Genomic DNA, 25,010 nt, shown 5'->3' on the forward strand with positions numbered 1-25,010 from the left:
GAACAAAAAAGTTCTAGCTGTCATCAATTTTCTGCAGACTTATTTAGCAAATACACATAAGCATATCCCTTATATGTAGATCCTTTCCCTTTATAATAAAGGAAAATCTTTATGGTGTCAATCCCTTAACTTGTCTCATGACTTTGGGTGAATATTATAAATAGCGTGGTCTTCCCCTTAAATTGCATCAACTTACCAAGTTATTTTCTGAGTGAGAGGAAGCACACTGCCCAGCAGGCTTTCAAGAATTTTCCTGAGGGGTTTTGAGGAGCATGTATGGTGAAGTGTGCAAATTCTTCATCGTTCTCAGAAGATAGCACTTCTGCAATAGCACGTGAGGTCACAAATCGCCCCATATTCCCCTTAATATACTTGGCATGGCCTCTGCCATAAGCAGGATCAAAGATTGCAATTTAAATATTTTTAGTAAGATTGAAAGCTTTGAATAGGGTTTTCTGGTACATGGTTAACTTCCACATTCGTTCATAGTATTTTGTATCCTGGATAAGGCCCACAGGTTATATTAAGTGATACTGAAGGGCAGGAAGGTGATAAAAATATTCACATCGTTCATAATATTTTGTATCCTGGTTAAGGCCCATAGGTTATATTAAGTGATACTGAAGGGCAGGAAGGTGATACAAATATTTCTAAGTGCCGGTCCTGCTCCCACGAGGTGACCATTGGCCAAGGAACGGCTTCCTGCTTCCTGTGTCCCGCTAAACGTGCATGTCTCTAGGCGCTGGCTCATGCCCTTTTCCTCTTTTTTCTCCTCACCTTTTTTGACTTTTTTTCCCTCTCTCTAGACACTTGGAATCAATAGTATCCTTGCAAATGACCAGGATTTTTTTTTTTTTTTTTTTAATACTGCTGACTAGGTAAAAACGTAGTGTTTTGTCTGCACGCTCAAACGGTTTATTTCTAGAAAGCCTATCATGCAGTTTGCCCTTGACAGTTACATTGGGAAAGGGAATTCGTAGGCTGAATGTTTAAATTCTTGCCCATTCCATGTATATTTGGCAGAACTACATCAATGCACCGGGTCAGACTTGAATTACGGACTCGAAGCCCGAACCGTTTCAGAATATGGGTGCCTGTGTGGTTAGTAGTGTAGTATTTTGCAACAATGCTTTTGTCTCAAGGCGCCAACTTTAACCCAAGGGAAAAGTTGACATGGCTGGATAGGATAGAAGATTGTTCCTTCCTTAGACTAATGGTGTAAAAAATGACCCATGACCATTTTCAATGCCAGTCTGAGTTCTCTCTCTTTTTCCTCTGTACATCGTATCCTATTCACATCTTAATGGTTTTGTCTCCCACTGAATAGATCATTTTCTTTCTTTGGACTATTTGAATAGTCTTAAAGAAGTACTTGTTAAGTGTTTCATGGTGTATGTGGAGTGAGAAAAATCTGTAATTGTTCTTGATTTGGACATTTCACAAGGCAATCAAACCCCAGATATTATAACCCCAGATAAATGATAACACATTTTATCTTTGCATTTGTGAAATCATAGTATACTGTTCTGCAAATGTACAAATGTTTTCTTTTGCATAAGGCCCCAGGCCGAAATTACGGCTGCTCATTAACAAATGGCTTCCATACTCCGGGAGACGTGTGCGAGCGAGTCCGCCCCCAGCAGTGGGAGCTGCTGGGCGCGCTGTCTGGAATAGGGGTCATTTAGCATTTAACTCTCCATGTCTTGGCTGTTTTCCTCTTCAGGATAAGCAGTGTTTCACGTTTTATTGAATATTTACAGACATGAACCTGAGATACAGGGATTCTCCAGTTTAGTGAATAAAGGTGGCAAGGTAAGAGGGAGGTTTAAAATGTAGCTGTGTTTTATATTACACAGTTTAATTCCAACCATATATATATGGGTGTGTGTGTATATATATCCTGGGGTGCCGACTCTATGGCAATCTGAATGGGGTAAGCAGTTAGCAAATTGTTCACATATTTTCCCCTGCAACTCACTTAGGTAGATGTAGGGGAAAAATCTTTTACCGTTCAAGATGTATATATCAGTGTAACCTATAGAGACAAGATGGCTATCTGTTTAATGTCTAGAAAAGGTGAATATACTTGAGCTAAGCTTGGGTGGCAGCTACGTGTAGAACAGACATTTCTTCCCCCCCACTTCATGACTCTTCCCCTAAGGAATAAGTGTTGATATTTGGGGGTTTTTTTGTTTTGTTTTTCTAAAGATTTTATTTATTTGAGAGAGAGAGCACAGAGGCAGAGGGAGAAGCAGGCTTCCCGTGGAGCAGGGAGCCCGATGCGGGACTCGATCCCAGGACCCTGGGATCATGACCTGAGCCAAAGGCAGACAGACGCTTAACCGACTGAGCCACCCAGGCGTCCCACGAATAAGTGTTAATATTTGTAAGTTTCAGTATTTGCAAATAGTGAATGAAACCTGCTTCATAAGCTTGAATGTATGGTTCCATATCCATAATAAAGGAAGAAAAGGAATCAATATTCTGAGAGCATTCGTATTTTGAATCCAGGGGTCTAATACACGGGCTTTGTAATCAAGAGAGAAACTTCTGTGTTTAATTTGTGTTTAAAAAATTGTGTGTGAGTGTGTGTGTGTTGCAGGAACGGAGCCTTTCTTTTCTCTCAAGTTGCTATTGATAATGATTCAAATGCGGTTTTATCCATGTAACATCCCTTAAATTCTTGGTCCTGACAACAATGTTTCGTACAAGTGGCTCTTTCATTTCCTTTTCATTTCATTTCTCTGGGGCTGGCTCACCATGCAGAGACCCCCTCTCCTCACCTCTGCACGACAGCCCTGACCACGCCTCAGCTTTCACATTCCTCCGCTTCGTGACTGGCTGTCACAATGACAATGTTCAGCCAAGCTGTCATGGTTATCTTTTTAATTTTCTTCCATATTAAACGTGGGTTGAGAGAATGTTGGCATGCTGCAGGGCGAGAGGTGCTAAGACTATTTGTTTGGTGTTTTTCCAAGATACTACTCCCCCCACCCCCACCCCAAAGTATATTAGTAAGAATTCTAACCAAACTAAAATAACCATTCCCCTGTAGTCCTTTAGCAAAAAGAGCAATGTAATGTTTTAGAAAGAGCTTTAGAAACCATTTGTTTTGTTCCTTATTAGGAACAAAATATTACGACTTGTTTGCCACCAGTGGAGAAACAAGGCAATGAAACAAGATCCTTAGGTTGTCAGAGCAAGAAAAACCACAGTGGAGGTTTAAACTACTCTCTACCAACCAGCCCAGCCCCTGCCTCTCGGAGGCTTTGACAGGATTTTAGAGCGACAGAGCATTACCATTACATGTAAATAGAGCAGGTTTGATTTTAATCAAAACAAACCTCCCACGACAAATCGACAAATCGACTACACTGATTCTTAAGGTTTGAAGGTCCCGTTGATCAAGGCGTTTGCAGTTGTACGGTCGTTCCTGTCTTCCTCTCCCTCCCCCACTGGCAACCCCCCTGCCGCCTCCACTTCCCACAGCCTCTGTCTGAGCCGCCTCCGTGCCTCCTCCCTCCTAGTCATGCTAGCTACAGTTTATTTTTGTTGTAGTTTGTATATACTTAGTATGTCCCAGCCCCGTGCTTGACGGGTATTCAGTATTTCACTTGCTCCTTGCAGCTGCCACTTGCTATGGATTTGGAAGCTCGCAGGCAGCAGTTTAAGGGCGCGAAGGGGTGAGGCCAGAAGTTCTCAGAGCTAGCATGTGATCTAGAGCTGGGCCTGACTCTGAGCAAAGCCCTTGATCCCCCAACTGCCTGGTTTTGTTCTGCTTCCCAGGCTGCCGGTCCTTCCCTCATCTGTTACCCATCACTGTTGCCCGGGATGCAGAGCTTATCCTGCGCTGACTAATCCTCTTTATTTTATTTTTTATTTTTTTAAGATTTTATTTATTTGACAGAGACACACAGCGAGAAGGGAACACAAGCAGAGGGAGTGGGAGAGGGAGAAGCAGGCCTCCGATGGAACAGGGAGCCCGATGTGGGGCTCGATCCCAGGACCCCAGGACCATGACCCGAGCGGAATGCAGACGCTTAACGACTGAGCCACCCAGGCGCCCCATGACTAATCCTCTTTAAGAACACCGCTCCTTACTTCCCCGGGTTTCCCACTTTGTCACTTCCATTCCCTAGGTGTCAGAAGAAAGCAATGTTAGTGGCAAAGTCGCTCCTATTTCTGTACAATGACTTTTTCCAACTGCTTGCCATTCATTAACCCCACATTTAAGGAGCACCAGTACTGAGCTGTCACGAAATCTGGGTTGCAGGCCATAATGTCTCTTTTCTGGAATCTTCTCCTTGTGAAGTCCCCCTCCCTTCATTTCTCCAGATTTCCTTAGAACAGGAAAGATTGCTTCTCCTTTCTCTGTGCTCTGTCTTAGCCATTACTTTCATCACCATTATCGGCCCATCTCCTTCTCTGTGGTCTACAGTCACTTCTGCCTTCCGCGTGTTGGTACCGGGCACGGACCTTCAGGGCATTCCTTTACCATCCTCCACGAGCTGCTTCTCTAGTGGGTCACAGGGTTCCTCTCAACTCAGCACCATAGGTACCATATTGGTGACCTTTGAGAACTTGTCTTTGGTCACCTTTTCTCTTCAGTTATTAAAATGACTCTAAAGACCCTTCTCATTCTCAGTTCTCAAATTTGTATCTTCTTCTCTTGAATACAATTTATATGGCTCAACCCTTCTTTACTATCCCTTAATTGACCTCCTTCTTTGACCTTTTTGTAACCACAGGTCCCTCCTTTTTTCTTTTTTTCTTGTAAGCATGTTGTATTGGTAGACCTTATCTTAGTCCATTTGGGCTGCTGTAACAGAATATCATAGGCTTATAGGCAATAGAAACTTATTTCTCACAGTTCTGGAGGCTGGAAATCTGATCAGGGTCCCAGCATGGTCCTTTTCAGTGAGCATCTTTTTCCATGTTGCAGGCAGCCATTTCCACCATTTCCTTGTTGTACCTTCACATGGTAGAGAGCGAGCTAGCCAGGTCACTGGTCCCTTCTTAGAAGGGCACCAATCCTATTCACAAGGGTTTCACTCTCGTGACTTAATTACCTCCCAAAGGCCCCACCTCTGAATACTATCACATTGGGATTAGAGTATCAATATGAATTTTGGAGGGGGGTGACACATTTGCTCCATAAAAATCGTCTTCCAGGCTGTGGTCTTTATTATCTTTTTTTAAAATTTAAATTCAATTAATTAATGTATAATGTATTAGTTTCGGATGTAGAGGTCAGTGATTCATCAGTCCTATATTATAATACCCAGTGCTCATTACATCATGTGCCTTTCTTAATGCCCATCACTCAATTACCCCATCCCCCCACGCCCTCCCCTCCAGTAACCCTCAATTTGTTTCCTATGATTAAGAGTCTCTTATGGTTTGTCTCCCTCTGATTTTTATCTTGTTTTATTTTTTTTCTTCTCTTTCCTTATGATCCTCTGTTTTGTTCAATTCCACATATGGGTGAGATCATATGATAATTGTCTTTCTCTGACTTATTTCACTTACCATAATTCCCTCTAGTTCTATCCACGTCATTGCAAATGGCAAGATTTCATTTTTTTGATGGCTGAGTAATATTCCATTGTGTGTGTGTGTATGTGTATACACACACACACCCCCCCCACGTGTTTATCCATTCATCTGTCAGTGGACATCTGGACTCTTTCCGTAGTTGGGTTATTGTGGACAAGGCTGCTATGAACATTGGGGCGCAGGTGTCTAGGTCTTTATTATCTTATTGCTTTCCCCTTTGACCTTTTATGATGCAAATTTCAAACTGCTAAGGGGTGTTTGGTGTACTGTTGCCCACAAGTGGGATTTACTACTACTTGGAGATCCTTTTCATCATCGGTTTTGGACTCTATCACATCCTCCTCCCACACCTTCCGAATGGTTCTCTGCAGTCTTGGTCTTTATTCCGTACTCTCTCGGCCCTCAGATAACAACCTTGCCACTTACTTTACCAAGAGGAACACAGCTGTCCACTTAGTGCTCACTAATCTTTTCTCATTTTCACCACACGTGTGCTTTCCTGTTGCCATGTCCTACTCAACTTAAAAACTTCTTGGTTTAGTCACCCATTCTTTTTTTTTTTTAAACATATAATGTATTATTCAGGGGTACAGGTCTATGATTCATCAGTCTTACACAATTCGCAGGACTCACCATAGTACATACCCTCCCCCCATATCCATCACTCAGCCACCCCATCCCTCCCACCCTCCTCCACTCCAGCAACCCTCAGTTTGTTTCCTGAGATTAAGAGTCTCTTATGGTTTGTCTCCCTTTCTGGTCTCGTCTTGTTTCATTTTTCCCTCCCTTCACCTATGATCCTCTGTCTTGTTTCTCAAATTCCTTATATCAGTGAGATCATATGATACTTGTCTTTCTCTGATGGCAGTTTCACTTAACCTAATACCTTCTAGTTCCATCCATGTCGTAATACACTTGCTTAGCATAATACCCTCTAGTTCTATCCATGTCATTGCAAATGGCAAGATTTCATTTTTTGATGGCTGCATAATATTATATTGTGTATGTGTGTGTGTATATATATATCACATATATATTATATATATTATATATATGTGATATATAATAATATATCACATCTTCTTTATACATTTGTTGATGGACATCTAGGTTCTTTCCATAGTTTGGCTATTATGGACATTCTGCTATAAACATCGGGGTGCATGTGCCCCTTCGGATCCCTACATTTGTATCTTTGGGGTAAATACCCAGTAGTGCAATTGCTGGGTCATAGGGTAGCTCTATTTTCAACTTTTTGAGGAACCTCCATACCATTTTCCAGAGTGGCTGCACCAGCTTGCATTCCCACCAACGGTGTAGGAGGGTTCCGCTTTCTCCCCATCCTCGCCAACATCTGTCGTTTCCAGACTTGTTAATTTTAGCCATTCTGACTGGTGTGAGGTGGTCTCTTATTGAGGTTTTGATTTGTATTTCCCTGACACCGAGTGATGTTGAGCATTTTTTCATGTGTCTGTTTAGTCACCTATTCTTTTAAATTCATTTTTTCCTACTAGTTCATGTGAAATGAAGCCTGTTGTTCCTACTTGTACTTTTGGTCTCCTCTCCTGGGCTTTTTGCTCGGATGCGATCTGTTCCATTTTTATCTTCTGCCTCTTACTCCCTGGCGCTGCCCCCTCTGACTTTGGAAAGTTTTTAAGTATCTTCGGTATTACATAGAAAATAAAAACATCCTTTGACTTTGCAACCCTTAAAATAAAATTTTTGCTCTTGCCATTCCTTTTGTTGTCCAATTTTTTTTTGGAAAATTATATCCCCATAGAATTCTTTTTTGCCATGCGTTCATTCTTTAATGTCTTCTAAAATGTTGCAAAGAAACCTGATTTCAGTTCGTACTTTGGGGTGTTCCAAAATTGTTTGGTAACTTTAACATCTCTCCGACAAGCCCTGTATTTTCATTTGTAAGCTGGAGAGCTCTCCACTTTCTTGGCCAACTTGTCCTAAAAGTGAATACTCTGTAGGATCTCCCCCCAGCCAGAGCTAAACAAGTGGGACCCACAACGCCACACTGTCATCTTGCTCAATGCTGATTTTAGTGATACCTCAATTCTCTTCCCCAGGTTGGAAATTCTGACTACATCTTAAAATACTCTGTCTCTTTCAGATCCCTACACTCTGTATTATCAACACTTGTTAGTTTTTAGTTCATAATCAAATCCACCCTTTGTTGAATTTCTCCATGCCAGTGCTCTGGCCCAGATCAATATTTTAGTCATGATTATTGCAAAAGTCTCTTAAGTGATTTTTCTCTCTTTATTACCCTCCTCTTTCCGTTAGCTTTACACTTCAAACCAGATTAGTCTTCCTATTGTTACTCTTTGGTCCTGTCATTCTGTTGCTCAGATTTTAGGAACTTGAGGCCTGGAGACTAATTTTCTTAGTGTGATATTTCATGCACTGTTTGATCTGGACTCAGCTGCCTCTGCAGCCGTCTGAGACCATCAGGTGTTTACTCTGTGCTCCAACTGAACTGCAGCATTTATGGTTCCAAAGCATTTGCTTCTGTAAGGTTTTGTTTTGTTTTGTTTCCTCCCTTCTAACATGCCTTTACTACTTATCTTCCTTCCATTTGAAATCTAGCCCACAGGACGCAAATCGGATGCCTTCAGTGATCACACAAGTTGAAAAGTTAATGGATTAAAGCAGGAAATTTTAATATGTATATTTTCTAACACTTACCCTGCCTGTTAGTGTAGGTGTTTTAATGCCCGTTCATACAGCCCTTCTAACTGGATCCTTTTTAAGGACTACAGTCATGACTTCTATTTTTCTATTCTTCAGAGCCTTCCAGCAACAGACACTCAGTATTACTTTCTTGATTAATCCCTTATTTCTACTATTTCATATCTGACCAACAGTGAGAAAAGGTAGATGGGCTTGGCAGCTCAGTAGGGCCCTGGGACCCTCTTGGGGTTGAGGGGAGGGGCTGGGCCAGCCCAGTGGACGCTGGATGGATGAGTTCAGTGCCTCTTCACTGTCCAGTTCTTTGTTCTCCTTTCGAAAGGAACCCTATGATAAACCATCTTTCAAACATTTTTTCCCCCCTCTTAAGCCCAAGAAAAACACCTAGGAAGCGTTCTTTTGTCCTAAGCACTAAAGTCAGACGGCCTGGGTTTGAATCCTGACTTTGTCACTTAGGAGCTGAAAGATGTTGGATAAGGTACATAACCCCTCTGTGCTTCACGTTTACCCTCGGTATAATTGGAATAACAGTACCTCATAAGGTTTTCATAAATATTAAATGAGTGAATACACGAAAAGCATATGAAACAGTATGGCATATAGTATATTCTCAAATGCAAACAATTATTACTATTAAGCAATGAGGAATTGCTATAAGAGGAGATACTAGAACTTACAATTTTTACTTTACTTGCCAGATTTTTAAAGTGCTGTGATTTTAATACATGAAGATATAGAAACTGTTAAAAAAAAAATTTAGAAACTCTTAAAATAGGAGACCTAGTGAAAGAGAAAGTAAAGGGAAAGGTCCCAGAAAGTTACAGAATCTAGTCTCCTGTTTCTTTTGTTGTCGTCTACACCAGTGGGCTCATCAGCTGAATGAAGCCCCTCAAGAAGAGAGCTGATTATTTGATACCCAAGTAGACACAGAGCAAATAATTTTATCAAGCTCTAGATACTGGTAATTGAAAAGTGAACACATGGTCTTGTCTGGGGGACACTCAAATTGGTAGAATAAACTGGTGAATCCAGCCCAACATAAAGAGCCCTGTTGCCACAGGTCCAGGGGCTGTGCCCCAGGCGCTCCTGCTGCGTGCAGAGGAGAAGGTCCTAGGAGCCACATCTTGAAATATAGTCGGGCTTTTACCGAGAGGACAGACCATCTCTCTTGCTGTAGATTTTAGCACATTTTCATACTAGGAAGTGAATTTGTTTTGTATGCAGTACTCTCTGTGAGGACCGCACGGCTCCTGTGGTGGTTTACTTGGTATGAAGGGGAGGCTAATTGTACCAGGGTGTGTTGTGTTTGTTTTTTTAATAAAAATTTTGGATTTTAATACGAATTCTTAAAGGTGCTTTTGACAGTATGTGCAGATTCACAGGATGCCTTTGTCTGTGTCTTCCTAATATATTTAACAGTATCAAGAAAAATGTTTACGCTAGCGAGCACACGGATAGACTTTGTGGTTCTGAAATCTGAAAATGGTGAGCCCTACCTGGGGAGCATTTAATGACCTGGGGGTCTGGGCTCCAATCCAGAGAAACTGAAACCGACGGTCTGAGGGGGGAGCTCGGGTTCCGGGTCTAGGAATCTTAAGTGTGGCAGAACTGCAGGAGAAACCAGGGCTCACTGGAAGCTTGGGCTGTTCATGGGGAAACGACCAATTGTTTGTGGTCTAATTTATACTCAAAAGTGAGATGAAACAGCAAGAAAACACAGAGTGAGTTGAAACTCACTAGGAAGTGTCACCAAATCTTTGACTTGTACTCATCTGGTCCCTTACTTACCCGAAGAAGCAGCTACGAGAAGCAGTAATTTGAAGATAACCTTATAATTCAGAAAAGCCCTCCAGATTTCTAAAGTCCCCTTACCACCACTAGATATGCATTTGGTCTTTGTCTCCATTGTTTGTTTGGAGAAGGAACCAATCTTCTTGTCCCCAACTTCTTCCTCCCCCCCCACCCCAATTGAGAAATGGGGAAGACATGGGTGGAAGACGTGGTTGCCTGGAGGGAATTTTCAATAGGTTTCAGTTATTTAATGTAAAATGGTATGTGTTATGGTGGGGGGTGGAGGAAGCAAAACGACCTTTAGGGGGAAAAGTTGGTAATTTCAGTCAAAACATGAAGAAAAGAAAACTTAGCTTCTGTCTAGGAGTCTGCTTGGTCATGTTGAGGTTATCTCAAGATAACGTACATATTTTTCTAGACCATATATTTAGGATGCTTTCTGGACCGATTTTCACATAGCTTTGGTCATAGTCTGGTCACAGCAAATCTTTCTCTACTTTGATGCTCCTCTGGCCCCAGTACCTTCTCAGCTAGTCCGCTGCAATCATTATTTGAGCTCTACATAAAGGAGAACAAGTAGACTTTAAGAACTTTTTCAGGGTGCCTGGGTGGTTCAGTCGGTTAAGCATCTGTCTTCAGCTTTGGTCATGATCCCAGGGTCCTGGGATCGAGCCCCAGTTTGAGTCCTCTGCTCAGTGGGAGCCTGCTTCTCCCTCTGCCACTCCCCCTGCTTGTGCTCTCTGTCAAATAAGTAAAATCTTAAAAAAAAACTTTTATGAAGAATTTCAAGTAGAAGATATCTCTCCATATCCATCACTCAGACTCAACTTCTAATATGCTCCCTTTGTCCTTCATCTTTTATTCCTGCTGAAATACTAATTTTTTTTAGAGAGCATGCACGAGTGGGAGGGAGGGAGAGAATCTTATGCAGGTGCGATAGCCAGTATGGAGCCCCCTGCGGGGCTTGATCTCATGATCCTGAGATCATGACCTAAGCCGAAATTAAGCGTTGGGCACGTAACCAACTGAGCCACCCAGGTGCCCCCCTGCTGAAGTATTTTAAAGCAAATCACAGATATCCTATTTTTACCATAAGGTACTTCATTATCTATAAAATATGGTTCTTTTAGAATCACAATGCCATCAGCACATTGAACAAAATTAACAGTCATTCTTCAGCATCCACTAATATCTGTCATAACCAAATTTCTCAGATTTTCTCTAAAAATGGCTTTTAATACTTTATTTGAATTGGGATCCTACTTTGGGAAAAGGGCATTTTTAAGGGTGGTACTAAAGATACACTGAAGGAACACTTTATTCCAGATGTAATTAGAGCAAGTGGGGGAAAAAAACGCAGAACCTCATGGATTTCTTAAGTATTTTGTGGAAGGAACTAATACTTAATCTCCATTTTCTGTCCTTAAGGAGCACTATGATCTATCCCCTGAGAATGAACAATCCGATGCATGTTTTAAACCATGTAAACCGCAGTTTCTGGTTTAATGAGAGATTACTTTTCCCATCGCGTTCCACATCCGTGCAGATAGTGATTTCATGTGCCAAACTTAGTCCTACAATTACCATTTTGATTGCTCTTAGAAAAATGTACACAAAGAATACAGTGACTCAGCGCAGGCTGTTGCCAGTGGTTGTAGTTTTTAGCTTTCCAATTATGATGGAATTGCATAAATAATGTACAACTTGGCGTTGCATTTTTCTGCTCCCCATGCCTTTCCACGCCCTACCTACTGGCATCAAGTACACCCACCCGCCTTTTCTTCATCTATTTTTTTTTGTTTGTTTTTTCTTTTCCATTTTAAAAATGGCAGCTTTTTGTTACCTTACTTTTTTTTTTATTTTTAAAGATTAACAAGGGTCTGGAAAGCCCAGAATACAAGTGAATTGCAAAACTCCATACAAGGCCTTTTTTTTTTTTTTTTTTTTTTAAGATTTTATTTATTTGACACACAGAGCTAGCGAGAGCAGGAACACAAGCAGGGGGAGCAGGAGAGGAAGAAACAGGCTTCCCACCGAGCAGAGATCCTGATGCGGGGCTCGATTCCAAGACCCTGGGATCATGACCTGAGCAAAAGGCAGACGCTTAACGACTGAGCCACCCAGGAGCCCCAAGGCCTTGTTCTTAATAAGTAAGCTTTCCGTTCCTTTGTGACTATGAAGATTCATAAGGCTATATTTAAAGAAAATAATGCCAAAGAGTCCAAAGAGGTCTAATCTTGAACATAAATTGATGTTTTGTGGCACCTGAGTCTGAGGTAACGGAATGCTTTTATTGCAAACACGTGAATGAACACTCAGAGTTGAATAAGACCTGGCCCCTGCCACCAAGGCATGCCACCATCTTGGGAGATGGAAGTGTGGCATGGGGAAGATGAGTGGTTTGGAGGGGAGGAAGCTGGAATCAGGGAAGCCGCCTAGAATTTTCACAGTAGTCTTGGCACAAGGTAATTAGCATACTAGGGTCCTCCTATTGGGGTATTGGGTGACAAGAAGAGATGCTCGAAGGGTTTACAAGTATTCTCTCAACTTGGTGACTTACTGGATCTGGGGAATGAAAGAGCGGTGACCAAGAATTTGTGCTGCAATATACAATAAAAGATACTGTGTTTTTGAAAAGAAACAGGAACATTGATAGAGGGAAGTAGTTGCATTTTTTTTGTTTCTCATTTTGTTTTGTTTTTAATTTTAGTATCTTCACTTTGAAATCCTAGGCAGCCAAGGGAAAAGGCTCACTAAATATCTAGGATATGTGGCCAGGATACAGGATAGAAATGGGAACTATTGATTTGGAAGATAGTCATTTATTCATCTATATAAAATACAACAACCCTCATACACAAGAAACTGTATTAAGGTGTCAGTGATTAAATTTAAGAGTGTCTGCCCTCAAGGAATTAGTTCATGATTTAGTGGGAATGAAGATGAATAAGTAGATTCTCAGTTCACATACGGTCTACCCCTCTATGTTATTACATGTTTATGATTATAATTAGGCCTAAATTTGGTAGAACCAATAGATGTTTTTTTTTTTTACTCTAACTTTCTCTCCCTTCCTTTTTTTTTTTTTTTTTTTTTAAAGGATCTTAATTTTGGAATTAGGACAAGGGTGTGCAAGGTGTTTCACTTGAAGTTTCTGAGTTAAAGAGGCAGGATTGGGGTGAGAACATGTATTTGCCTTGTATGCATGTGGTCTAGCCCCTGGGAGAGCGCTACATCTTGTACAAGCTGTGTGTTGGTATATGGGGTGACCACCTCCCCTCTGTTCCCTCTCCCTCACTGGTCTCTGTCAGTCTAAGCCACCAATGTAGCTGCTAAACCACTCTTGTTATGAGCAAAGTGTGGGGCACCAATCCTATTCTGTCAACTTTCTCTTCTTTTCTACTTCTGCCAGAGATGAGGGAAGCTAGTCACTGTCTCCAAAAGACTGCACATAATCTTGGCAGCTTGATGGATCTCCTGGCCCAAGGTCACTTTGTATTCCTTTACCATTTACAGGGAGAGGAGGAGAGGGGGGAGGGAGAGAGCAAAAGACAGCACAAAGTCTACTTATTACCCCAAGCTTCAATTTTTAGCATTCCCACTGTCAGTAAATATTTTTTCATTCGTGGCTGATTTTGAATTTTGAATGTAGAAAGTTTCATTCTCTGATTTTTATGTCATTTCTTATTCTCACCCAGGTGACATTTAATACTTGTATTCCTCTTGTTCTGAAAGGGCTTTTGCAGAACCAGACAAGGTTTGGCCTCTTCTTTTAAAATGGATTGACTATCTACTCTGTAGTTTTCAAAGTGTTTTTAATAATAAGTAATAAACATAATTTTTTTTAGTTGGTAGCGTAATAAGGCCATTTAGTTACACACCACAAGAAAGGAAAGCTTATGATGGACTCCTTCTGTTTATTCTTACAACGTCCTGAGTCAAGTTTTCTGTACCATGTAATGATGATCCATTAGTGATGCAAGATCTTTGGGCTGTTTTAAGTACCCTCTTTATAGCCATGATTTGAAGAAAGATTAAGCTGGTGGTAGATTCAAGCCCATAACACCATGACTTATAAATAGACTGGTTCAGGTTATGCCTGTTCCAGTTTGAAAATGTATCTTGGATGTATATCCTGTGAGATAAAAGAAAAATTTAACAATGAAACTGAACTCAGTCCATAGGAGAGACTAATTTTTCTCTGGTAGCATAAAAAAGCCATCTTGATCCTTAGAGAATATTGCTATGTTCGTAGCAAAATGCTTGCCAGCTCTTCAGGGACACCATACAATGATTTCAGTGAATGTTAGATACACTTGATGAAATGTATCCCATTATTATATCTTCAGAAGAAGGAAAACTGAGTAACTGACAGAAATGTAAAAAAGAGAACCATTTCCTAACAAGAGATGTCTTTCCTTGTTACATTCTTAAAAACAGAACTGGTCTTCCTCAGAGTTCTTTCTGACTTGCCTCCACTGGCTGGTTTTAGAGCATCTCCTCTGGTTTTCCATAGGAGCTTGTACATACTTATAGCACTTACCAAAATGTATTGGTTTTAATTTCATATGTATCTTACATAAGCGGAGCACATTTAAGCCAGCAGAGGAATGATAAAAGGACTGTGCGTTCCACTCCCCATCAATTCCTCCAGTTATTTTTGGGCATCACATGCAGTTACCATATGGCATCCATCATGGCTCTCCTCCCTTCCTTAGCCACTAGTCAATGTCTGTGGCTCATGAAATCATCCGGGGATGCCTCATCATGGCCACTGCTCTTGGCAGTGCAAGCACCAGGCAAGACCAAAATCTCTCACTTCTGAAACTTCTCAAGCTGCCGACCTGCAGGGTCCCAGAGCCAGGCTGGTTTCCATGCAGAGGTAAAGGCGCCCTTCCAAACTCTATGCTCCGCTTTGGTTGTACGAGTGAATTCTGCTTGGGTGTCTCCACCATTTCCTCGACCAGCTCACCCAGCTCTGATACCTCATCTTTTGAACTTTGGGAACTGAAATCCAGTTCAAGGGGCTGGGCAACATTACAGGCTTCCTTGTTTCATCTTTTTATCTGTCCTAGAATCCTCCCTTGCAAAACTCTTCCTCCACCCCACCTACCAAGCAAAACAGACTTGGAGCTGAGTAAAGGAGAGAAGGGTCATTTCTGCTAAAAGTGTTTGAACTTCAGCTGGAAGAATTCAGATAACCCTGTTAAATGCATGTTTGTGTTCCTCACTGAACTCTGAACTCTACAAGGACAGGGACTGTATTTTGGATCCCTGGCACTTAACATAATGTTAAAGGAGTCAGTTAAGTGGATGAAGAGTTATTGCAGTGTCTTGGTCAGACTTAGTTTTCACAACTCCTTTCAGTCTGGAATAGCTCCCATAACTACCCTCTGCTTCTTACCCACTGAAGAATATTAAGTATGTAAATATACTTTTTTTTTTCTTTTAAAGATTTTATTCATATATTTGAGAGAGAGAATGAGACAGAGAGCATGAGATGGGGGAGGATCAGAGGGAGAAGCAGACTCCCTGCTGAGCAGGGAGCCCGATGCGGGACTCGATCCTGGGACTCCAGGATCATGACCTGAGCCGAAGGCAGTCGCTTAACCAACTGAGCCACTCAGGCGCCCCTAAATATACTTACTCTTGTTGCTCATGTTCTATTTCAAATTTCCTTTTAGTGGAAAAAATGTTTAGTGTATCTTTTATTTCTTTCGAGTCATCATTATGCTAGGGAAGACTGATAAATGTCTCGTAGGTGTTTTGCAGTGTAAGAGTTTTGGGGTCGGTAATGCTTCCTGAGCCTCTAAATTTATAGCAAATTAAAAATAATTTTTGTGGGATGTTTTTTTCCCTCCAGGTATGGAATATTTGAGTATAGGGTATTTTAGCTGTTAATTTTGTATGTCCACAGAAATTTTATTTTTAAAATATTACTTTAAATATTACCATGGATTCAAATTGATAATAGCCAGAAATATGCTAGGCACTAGCAATAAATAGCATCTGATCTGTAATCCTCACAAGAATCCTTAGAGAAGCTGGCAAATTTTGTCCATAAAGGGCCAGAGAGTAAGTATTTTAGGCTTTGTGGATCACGAGTCTCTGTAGCAACTCCTCATTTTGGGGGGAAAAAATCAGACCCAGGTGTTAAGAGACTTACCCAAGATGACCTTGCTTGTAAGCACATGCTGTAGGATTTGAATGGACTCCACTCAGTCATGATTGAAAAAAATGTATCAATAGTAAAATATTTGTATCTACTCACTGGGTTAGGGGGCACTGCAGAGTGTCTATGGAGACAATACAGGTCAGTTATAGGACCGTACAGTGTAGACGGGGGTGGTAGTCAATAAATAGCATTCCTCTTATCTACCCAAGTTGTGAATGGTGACAAAAGGTCAGGATTTTTAGATGACAAATTAAATCCTTTTTGTTACTGGTAAAACTGATATTAGAAAACATGGTTTTGATCTAGAGTAAAAATGAGCTTCCTAATCTCATCCCTTGGATTCAGACATGCCTAGCCAGCCAGGCACAGACAGCGTGTGTGAACACAGGACTCTTGCTTCTGGAACACTTTGGGAATGCAAGTAAATTCCAGAGAGGAAAAGATGGAGGAGGGTGCTGGTCTGCAATAAAGAGTTCCTTGTCCCCAAATCCTCATATAGAGAACTCCCTTTCCCTTTCTTGCAGAAGAATTGGAGGGAGGAGAAGGTGCATAGTATCATGTGAATAGATATCCCCCTGTGAAGAAGGAAACATCAGGAGTGTGGAGTATCTGACCTCTTTCTGCCCAACAGAGAACAATTGGGCATAAAAGGAGAGAACAATTGAGTTGCTCTGGAATTTACAGTGAACAGAAATTACTTCCAGAATTGGAGAAAAGGAGAAAGTGGCATTTGGAGAATTCCTTGAATAAGTTTAACTTGGATATATGGACATAAAGGGGGCAGGATGAGCCCAAGAATAGGAGTATCAGAAGCAAGTACATTAGGGAGGTCAAGAGGTCAATTGCTAGGTTACAGAGCTAGGCTTACCAAATGGCCCAATATGCCTGAGACAATCTTAGTTTCAGCACTGAAAATCTTGCATCCTGTGAAATCTATCAGTCCTGGACAAACTGGATGGTTGGTTTCTTGAGTATCAGGTTAGGAACTTGAAACTTTACTTTGCTGGATGGTCGAATATATAGAATGGGTCCATGTATGGCAAGTCACTGGACTTCTGGTATATATAATTACTTACATGAGTCACTAGGCTGGAACTAGAGGGTAAGAGGCTGTTGTAGGCATTGGGGACCATCAAAGAACTTTGAAGGATATGAGGGTTATAGTGAAACTTACAGTATATAAATATGTATAGAAAGGCACTTGTGGACTATTGAATATAAAATCAAATAATATATTAGGGAGTGAATCGAAAAATCCAGGAGGGTTTTGTTTTTGAGAAGGATGAAATCCAAAGAAATAAGATCCCTCATTGTTTCTATTCAGCTCTGACAAGAGCTAGTTAAAATTCACTCCCCCAAAAGTACACCCATCCTGATCCATCTCTTCTAATGGATAAAGTTTATATGCTGTATGGAGGTGTTAGTTAATGCTACAGTGATAATCACATTGTAATATATATATATGTATCAAATTACACACCTTAAACTTATACAGTGCTTTATGCCAATTATGTCTCAATTAAAAAACACCCCAATGGATAGTAGTGATTGGAATGAATTGTTAAAACTGAACTCATGGAGATATATATGTGTATATATATATATGTATATATATAAAAATATGTATATATGTGTATATACGTATATGTGTGTATATATATGTATGTATGTGTGTGTATACATATTTTTTATAATGCAAGCTCTCTACTCTTCTTTTTCCCAGATAAAAATGCCTTTGTAATGGAGGTATATCCAGAAGGTTTTTTGAAATTATTATTCAAGAATGGTTTTCATTTCTTTGACTGTATTGAATGTTCTGCCTGCGTGTGGGAATCCATGTAGGATCCATGCAAATTGACAAGATTCGTAATTCATTTGGCAAAGCCCATTGGGTAAAGTCTGTATGGTGGTTTGTTGTTGGCACTGAATAAACTAGATAAGCCAGATGTTATTTAACAAATATTCAATGAAAAACATTGTCTAGATGTTTAATTAGAGATTTTCTCTACTGAGAAATCTAAGAGGAAGATGTAGTATGTTTGAGCATGTTGGTCTTTCAAGTAATCAGACTTAATATATAAGAAATGTCAGGTTTTCATGATTTACTTCAAAGCTTTAGGGAATATAGAAGTGACACATTTGGTTCTTTGGAAAAACTAGTAGCTTCCACAAAACTACTTTGTATTAATTGTTATAGTTTTTATAGGTAATTATAATTTTGAAATAGATTGGTTATTGCTTCTTTTGCTTAAACTTGTTATATTGTTTAACTTTTTATTTTGAAATAATTTCAGACTTATAGAAGAGTTGCAAAATTTGTACAAAGAATTATATACCTTTTACCTAGATTCCTCAAATATTAATATCTTACCAAAGTTCACACTTGCTATATTATCTATTTTTCCTGAAATTTTGTGAGTAAACTGGTGTCATGCTTCTTAAAAACTCAAAGTGTACTTCCTAAAAACAAAAACCTAGCATAACTACATTTATTAAAACAAGGAAACTAATACTGATACAATACTGTTATGTAGTCTATAGGACCTATTCAGATTTTTCCCATTAATGTCTAATGTAGTAAGAGGGCATAACTGTTTCAGATCTAATCTGGAATCATACATTGCTTTAGTTTTCATGATTCTTTATTCTCCTTTAATCTGGACCAATTTTGTAGCCTTTGTCTTTCATGAGCTTGACATTTTTAAAAAGTACTGGCTGGCTAGCCTGTATAATATTCCCTTATTTGAATTTGTCTATTTCCTTGTGATTAGTTGAAGTTTTGCATTTTTGCTAGGGATAGGACAGAAATGTGTGTTTTTTTTGTTTTTTGTTTGTTTTTGTTTTGTTTTGTTTTCAGTGTATCATATCAGGAAGTACATGATATGTTCCAGTTCTGGTGATATTACTTTTAATTAATTATTTTTGAAATAAGTATCTCATGGGAAAAGCCTTGATACTATATAAAGTGTTTTTTATGATAAATTGACTCAGTAGCTTTATCTAGTGCCTCAAATAATTATTACTATGGTGATTTCCAAGAAGGAAAACTCCCAATTCCTCATTTATTCTATTTTCATTAGTTGGAATTCTGCAAAGAAGAACTTTCTCTTCTTCATTTATTCATTTATAGCCATACAGATTCATGGTTTATTGTTCTATGCATTATGATCTCTGTTATTTATTCTGTTCAGATTGTCCCAGATTGGGCCACTGGGAGCTCTCCTGGTCTTTTTGACATGTTCCCATCATTTTTTTAATGCCTTTCTTTTTTTTTTTTTTTTTTTTTTAAGATTTTATTTATTTATTTGACAGAGACAGAGATAGCGAGAGCAGGAACACAAGTAGGGGGAGTGGGAGAGGGAGAAGCAGGCTTCCCCCCGAGGAGGGAGCCCGATGTGGGACTCGATCCCAGTACCCTGGGATCATGACCTGAGCTGAAGGCAGACGCTTAACGACTGAGCCACCCAGGTGCCCGTTCCCATCATTTTTTGAAGACTTCTCTGCTTTCTGGCATAAGATGTCTCAGGCTGATTTTTTTTTTTTTTTTTTTACTTTTTCTGACCCAGTCTTGGAATTAATAATTTCTTCAAGGAGACACAGCTCCTTTTAGTTGAGAATGGTGTTTAGAAAACAAAATCTGGATGCTAGATATGCTCATTGCTATTAGGATGTCATTCTAGAGTTTCTCAGTAAACAAAGCTAGGAAATATATGTATGTGTGTTTGTGTGTGTGTATACACATATGTGTCCGTATACATGTATGTATAAAAAATAATGACTTCCTGCTGCTATGGCTTCTGATTCTAATCCAACCCTGCAGGGGTCATTCTAGTGTTCCCTCTTTCCATATTTTAAGTCTCTTTTCTAACTACAAGAAACCTGTCATCCACAATATATTTACCTATTCCTTGGAGAAATTATTCCAAGACTGGGTCAGAGAAAGTAAAAAAAAAAATCAGCCTGAGACCTCTTATGCCAGAAAGCAGAGAAGTCTTCACAAAATGATGGGAACATGTCAAAAAGACCAGGAGAGCTCAAATGTACTAAGAATGAGTATTTGTTTAGAGTTCTCTTTGTCATTAGCTTAAGGATAGGTTTTTAAAATTTTTGTGTCCAAAAGTTACTTGGGTTAATTCCCCTCCCACTTCAGGGTGGTTCTTGTATTCATTTGAAATTCAGTTAGATTGATTTGTTTTTGGCTTTTTGGGGGTGGTGGGGGAGTGGTTTCCTCTTCCCCATCCTTGTTGTTTTCAACTTATTTTTTTGAGTATGTCAAGTATTAACATGATTCTGAAGGTCAATACAAAAGAGGTATATATCCTTGCACACCCTCTCCTTTCTATCCTGTTGATGTTCCCCTATCTTTTCCATTCCATTTCACCTGTCGACAGCAGGTAGCCAATCTCACTAGTTTCTGGCTTATTCACGTTCTGTATCTTGTTGCACAAATGAGCAGACATGTGTATGTTCTTATTTCTCGTTTTTTACCGAGGTATTAAACTGTCATACTCGTTTGGGAGCTTGCGGATGAAGGGGAGGTGTTTCTCCTCCCCAGAGGCAAGGGTGGGAACTTAGAGAAAAGCAGTTCCAAATATATTAGATACTCTTTTTGCACTTTGCTTTTTTTTTTTTTTTTTTTTTTTTTTTTTAACCTAGCCGTATATCCTGGAAATCCTATCAGGCTAGAGATCTTCCTCATTATTTTTTATGACTGCATTGTAGCCTTTGTGTGGCTATCTCAGAATTTATTGACTTGCACTTCTGTGCATGGGCATTTAGGTTGCTTCCAGTATTTTGCAGGGACAAACAACGCTGCAAAGAATAACCCTGTGCATGTCTTCAGATGAATATAAATTTTACTTGACTGAGGCGACTTAATCCAAGTTTTCTCCAAGTTGGAGAGAATTCTGGAGTTAAGTTTGTGTCAACTTGTTTTCCTTCAGAAGCATCCTCAGTGTATAAAATTGTTAAGTTCTCCTACTTTTAAACACAGAAACCGACCATATTGGGGCTATACACCATGAAATTTCAGTAATTTAATTCATGTTTAATGTGTGGTCAAAAGAGCCCTATGCTTCCTGGCTTTTTATTATCTTGGGTAATCTGAGTAGCTTCTAACGAGAGGTTCTAAAAGAATTTGGGTAACTGGTTTTATAGCCGTAATTGAGACACAGCTCTGCATAACTCCTTCCATCCACAACTTCCTCCTCTCTCTATAAGATACAGGCCCTCAAGACCACTTGCAGGGCCATGTACTTTTCCAAACTAATAGTTCTTTTAATATACGTAGTCTCCTAAACAATGTATTTTCTAAACACTTGGTTATTAATACCTACTACCTGTGACTGTAACACAATGTCCTATTTAAATGGAACTATATATATTGTGGATTTACAAATAACAATGTTTATAGGGCTGTTCTGCAACACCTTTAATATTACCACTTTTCTGTTCAACTGTCACCATCTGAGAGGAAGCCAATCTTAATTTTATTTGTACATCCTTTCTCTTAAGTGTTTGCATTCTGCTGGTTTCTTAACTTTTAATCTAAAATCAAAGCATATCATTTTAGTTCGGATGCCATGTGTTGTGCTTTATCTGATCCTCATGCACTTGAACTCAGGTTTCCTTGACAAAGACTCTGTTGTTTCTGGGTTGATTGACTTTAACCAGAAGCTGGTGTTTCCTAAGCTTCGTTTGTAGAATGGGCTCCGGGGGCTACATGGTGTGCTCCTCAGGGATGCTTAAGTACTATGATGTTTGTCTCTATTCTGAATTTGCTGCATTTGATTAAAGGGATATAATTTTATTCCTTTGCACTAACCATGAAGAGAAGCTCTTCTCACTATTTCTGAAGGGTAAATTAATAAATAGTAATAGGAGTACTAAAACTCTGAAAACTTGATGATTGAGTCATTTCATTAAAAGGAATCCGTCTACCTCCCTCATTTCCTTTCTCCATCTTTCTCTTCTTTCATTCTCATTTTAGTTACACTTGTTATACACAAATATATCTTCATGAAAGAACAAGAAAAGCCTGTCCCCTTTCATTACCCTTCTCCAGACACAGCTACTGTTACTTTATATCCATTCTGATTCTTTGTATGGGTTTATACCTTCACATAAACTGTCATACTCGTTTGGGAGCTTGGGGATGAAGGAGAAGTGTTTCTCCTTCCCAAATGCAAGGGTGGGCACTTCAAGAAAATCACTTCTAAGTTTTGTTGCTAAGACAGAAAGGGGAGGCAGCCTTTCCTGCCGTTGTGGGAAATTTGCTTAGGTAGCGTACTATTGCTCTCTCCGCTGTCTAAAGAAAGAGGAGATGGAGGTGGAAGCCACCTCTAGAAGGCGCTGAAGACAGAGCCTGTGTGTGTGATTACAGGGTGGATGAGGTTAGGGATTATGGTCTTGACAGGACCTTTGTAGCATGGTGGCGAGGGGGCTGGCTAATGCTTGTATTGGGGTATTCACTGTGGACCCGGTGTTAGCTGGAAGATGCGGTGTGATCTGTACGGGGAGGACTGAAGCCTAGGGAAGTTGGTATGGGTGTTAGCCCCTCCACAACAATGTTCCTTTTGATGATGGTGATGAAGTCATCACTTTTCTTCCTGAGACCATTAAGACCAACCGAGAAAGAGGGATAGAACCGTGTCCTTTAAGTGGAAGATGCAGCCCTTTTTCTTCTGTAGCACACTGGGGAGTTAATGGATCCAACCCTATGTACTGCAAGCTGTTGGGGGATTAGACTTTTCCTGCTTGGGTATGGGGAGGGGAGGAGAGGCTTTACATTCAGTTCAAGTTGATGTTTTAAAAAGGAATGCAAGAACGATAATAAATTTTGATTCTTTCATTTATAGAATCTGTTCAGTATACCAAAGGAGCTGATACCTGACTAGGAAGTAGAGATTCAGAGTAGTGGGGGGGGGGGGCAGGCTTGGTGAGGGGAAGCTTATTTACATATCCAAGTGAGTCAAGCTGTCTCAGTAAATTGGTTAATGATTGGTTTGGCAAAGGATACAATGGATTTGCCTTTCAAATCCATGATCTATGAAACATTGTCATAAACTTGTTCAAAATGATTGAGACCAAACATTACAGATTTTTCCCTTTATTATTTAATGTTACGCTAAATGTTAGATGTCGTGAATACACATCTTGTTAAATTAGACTGTTTGTTCCTGGAAACTAGGAACCTTATTTTCGAACAAACCAAGTAAAAGGTATGTGTGCTACAGCTTGTTAGCTGAGAGGCACTGCATTTTAGCAATATATTCCTACCTAACAGCAAGCGTCTGTCCTAGCTGGGAAGCACTGAGGTGGGCACATCAAAATATACAGAGACGATACTTGCCTTTGAGGAGCTTATGTTCCACTGGGGCAGACATAAAGCTGGTTAATTTCATAATATGACAAATATAGTAATAGACAGTCCAGGGGCGCCTGGGTGCCTCAGTTGGTTAAGCATCTGCCTTCAGCTCAGGTCATGATCCCAGGATCCTGGGATTGAGTCCTGCATCGAGCTTCCTGCTCATCAGGGAGTCTGATTCTCCCTCTCCCTCTGCCCCTCCCCCTGCTTGTGCTCTCTCTCTCTCTCAAATAGATCTTAAAAAGTCCAGCATGTCTCAGGGGCATATTACAGTGGCCCTTAAACCTTTCAAAGTGATTAAGAGTATCAGAAGCAGCTTCCTGGAGGGGATTTCAAGTTCCTTTTTAAGTCAGGGAAAAATAAGTAAAAGACACCGTTTCCTATGTCCTATATAGTAAAGACACAATCATAACTGTTTCTGGAATGAATAAAAGAATGAGTGAAATAGTCTGATATGACCCTTTAATTATGAATATAAAGTAACTAGAAAAATAAGGTCAAATGGAGGTTGAAAGTATTCTAGGGATTAATGGCGAAGCGTGGAAGCTTCGGGTTTAGGTGTTTTGTGTAGGGATGAAATACCGCTCAGATGAGATTGGGCTTGGTTTTGGAGTAGTGGAGACTATAGTGGACTTTTAAACAAGGGGAATAATAATAATTTCATCGAATTTTTAAATCCTTCTGGAAGTATAGTGGAGGAAGGATCAGATGGAGGGGAGAGTTGGAAACATGAATGTGTGGAGGCTTGTGGAAAGCCCAAATTCTGCAGTGAGAAAGAAGGTCATAGAAATGCAGAAGAGGGACTGAAGGGGACATGAGAGAGTGAAGACTGTAGATGTTGGTGACTGACTGTGATGAGGGATGGAAGTCCAGGATGGAGGTGAGATGTTAATCTCTGACATACAAGCAGGAGTCTCCTGGATAGGACTTCTGGAAAAGCTATTGGTTTCTTATGAAAGATGAGAGACCCAGCTGGCATATACCCTTGTCCCTGCCTACAGTGCCACATAGTGAATGCATCCTAACTACCAGAGTCTGGAAAATCAGCTTTTTAGTCCAGCATATTGCCTCCTTGAAGAAAAGTGGGATCCTGAAAGAAGGGTAGGCAACTAGCAAAGTCTGACACATGGTAGGGTAAGTTACCTGTTAGTCTTCCTACCATTAGTAATAAAAAGCACCCAAATTTATTCTTTTTAAGAACATTTTGAGGAGCGCCTGTGTGGATCAGTCAGCTAAGCGCCTGCCTTCGGCTCAGGTCATGATCCTGGGGTCCTGGGATTGAGCCCTGCATTGGGCTCCTTGCTCAGTGGGGAGCCTGGTTCTCCCTCTCCCTCTGCTGCTTCCCTTGCTTGTGTGTGAGCTCTCATGCGCTCTCTCTCTCTGTCAAATAAATAAAATCTTAAAAAAAAAAAACAAAACCCT

General features: G+C 40.2%; 1 protein-coding gene across 3 annotated transcripts in view; it reads left to right on the top strand.

Moving 5' to 3' along the window:
• RSPO2 (R-spondin 2) overlaps nucleotides 1-25,010 on the top strand; it is a 154,741-nt gene that overhangs the window by 30,025 nt on the left and 99,706 nt on the right. Inside the window, exon 1 of one of the 3 annotated variants that reach the window (XM_036093061.2) lies at nucleotides 1,793-1,812. The exons of the other annotated variants lie outside the window; for them this stretch is intronic. The gene's annotated coding sequence lies outside the window, so the exon portion shown is untranslated. Of the gene's footprint in view, nucleotides 1-1,792; nucleotides 1,813-25,010 lie in introns of those variants that run through there. 3 annotated transcript variants of the gene reach the window in all.

Source organism: Halichoerus grypus, chromosome 5, assembly GCF_964656455.1.
Source record: "Halichoerus grypus chromosome 5, mHalGry1.hap1.1, whole genome shotgun sequence".
NCBI lineage: Eukaryota > Metazoa > Chordata > Mammalia > Carnivora > Phocidae > Halichoerus > Halichoerus grypus.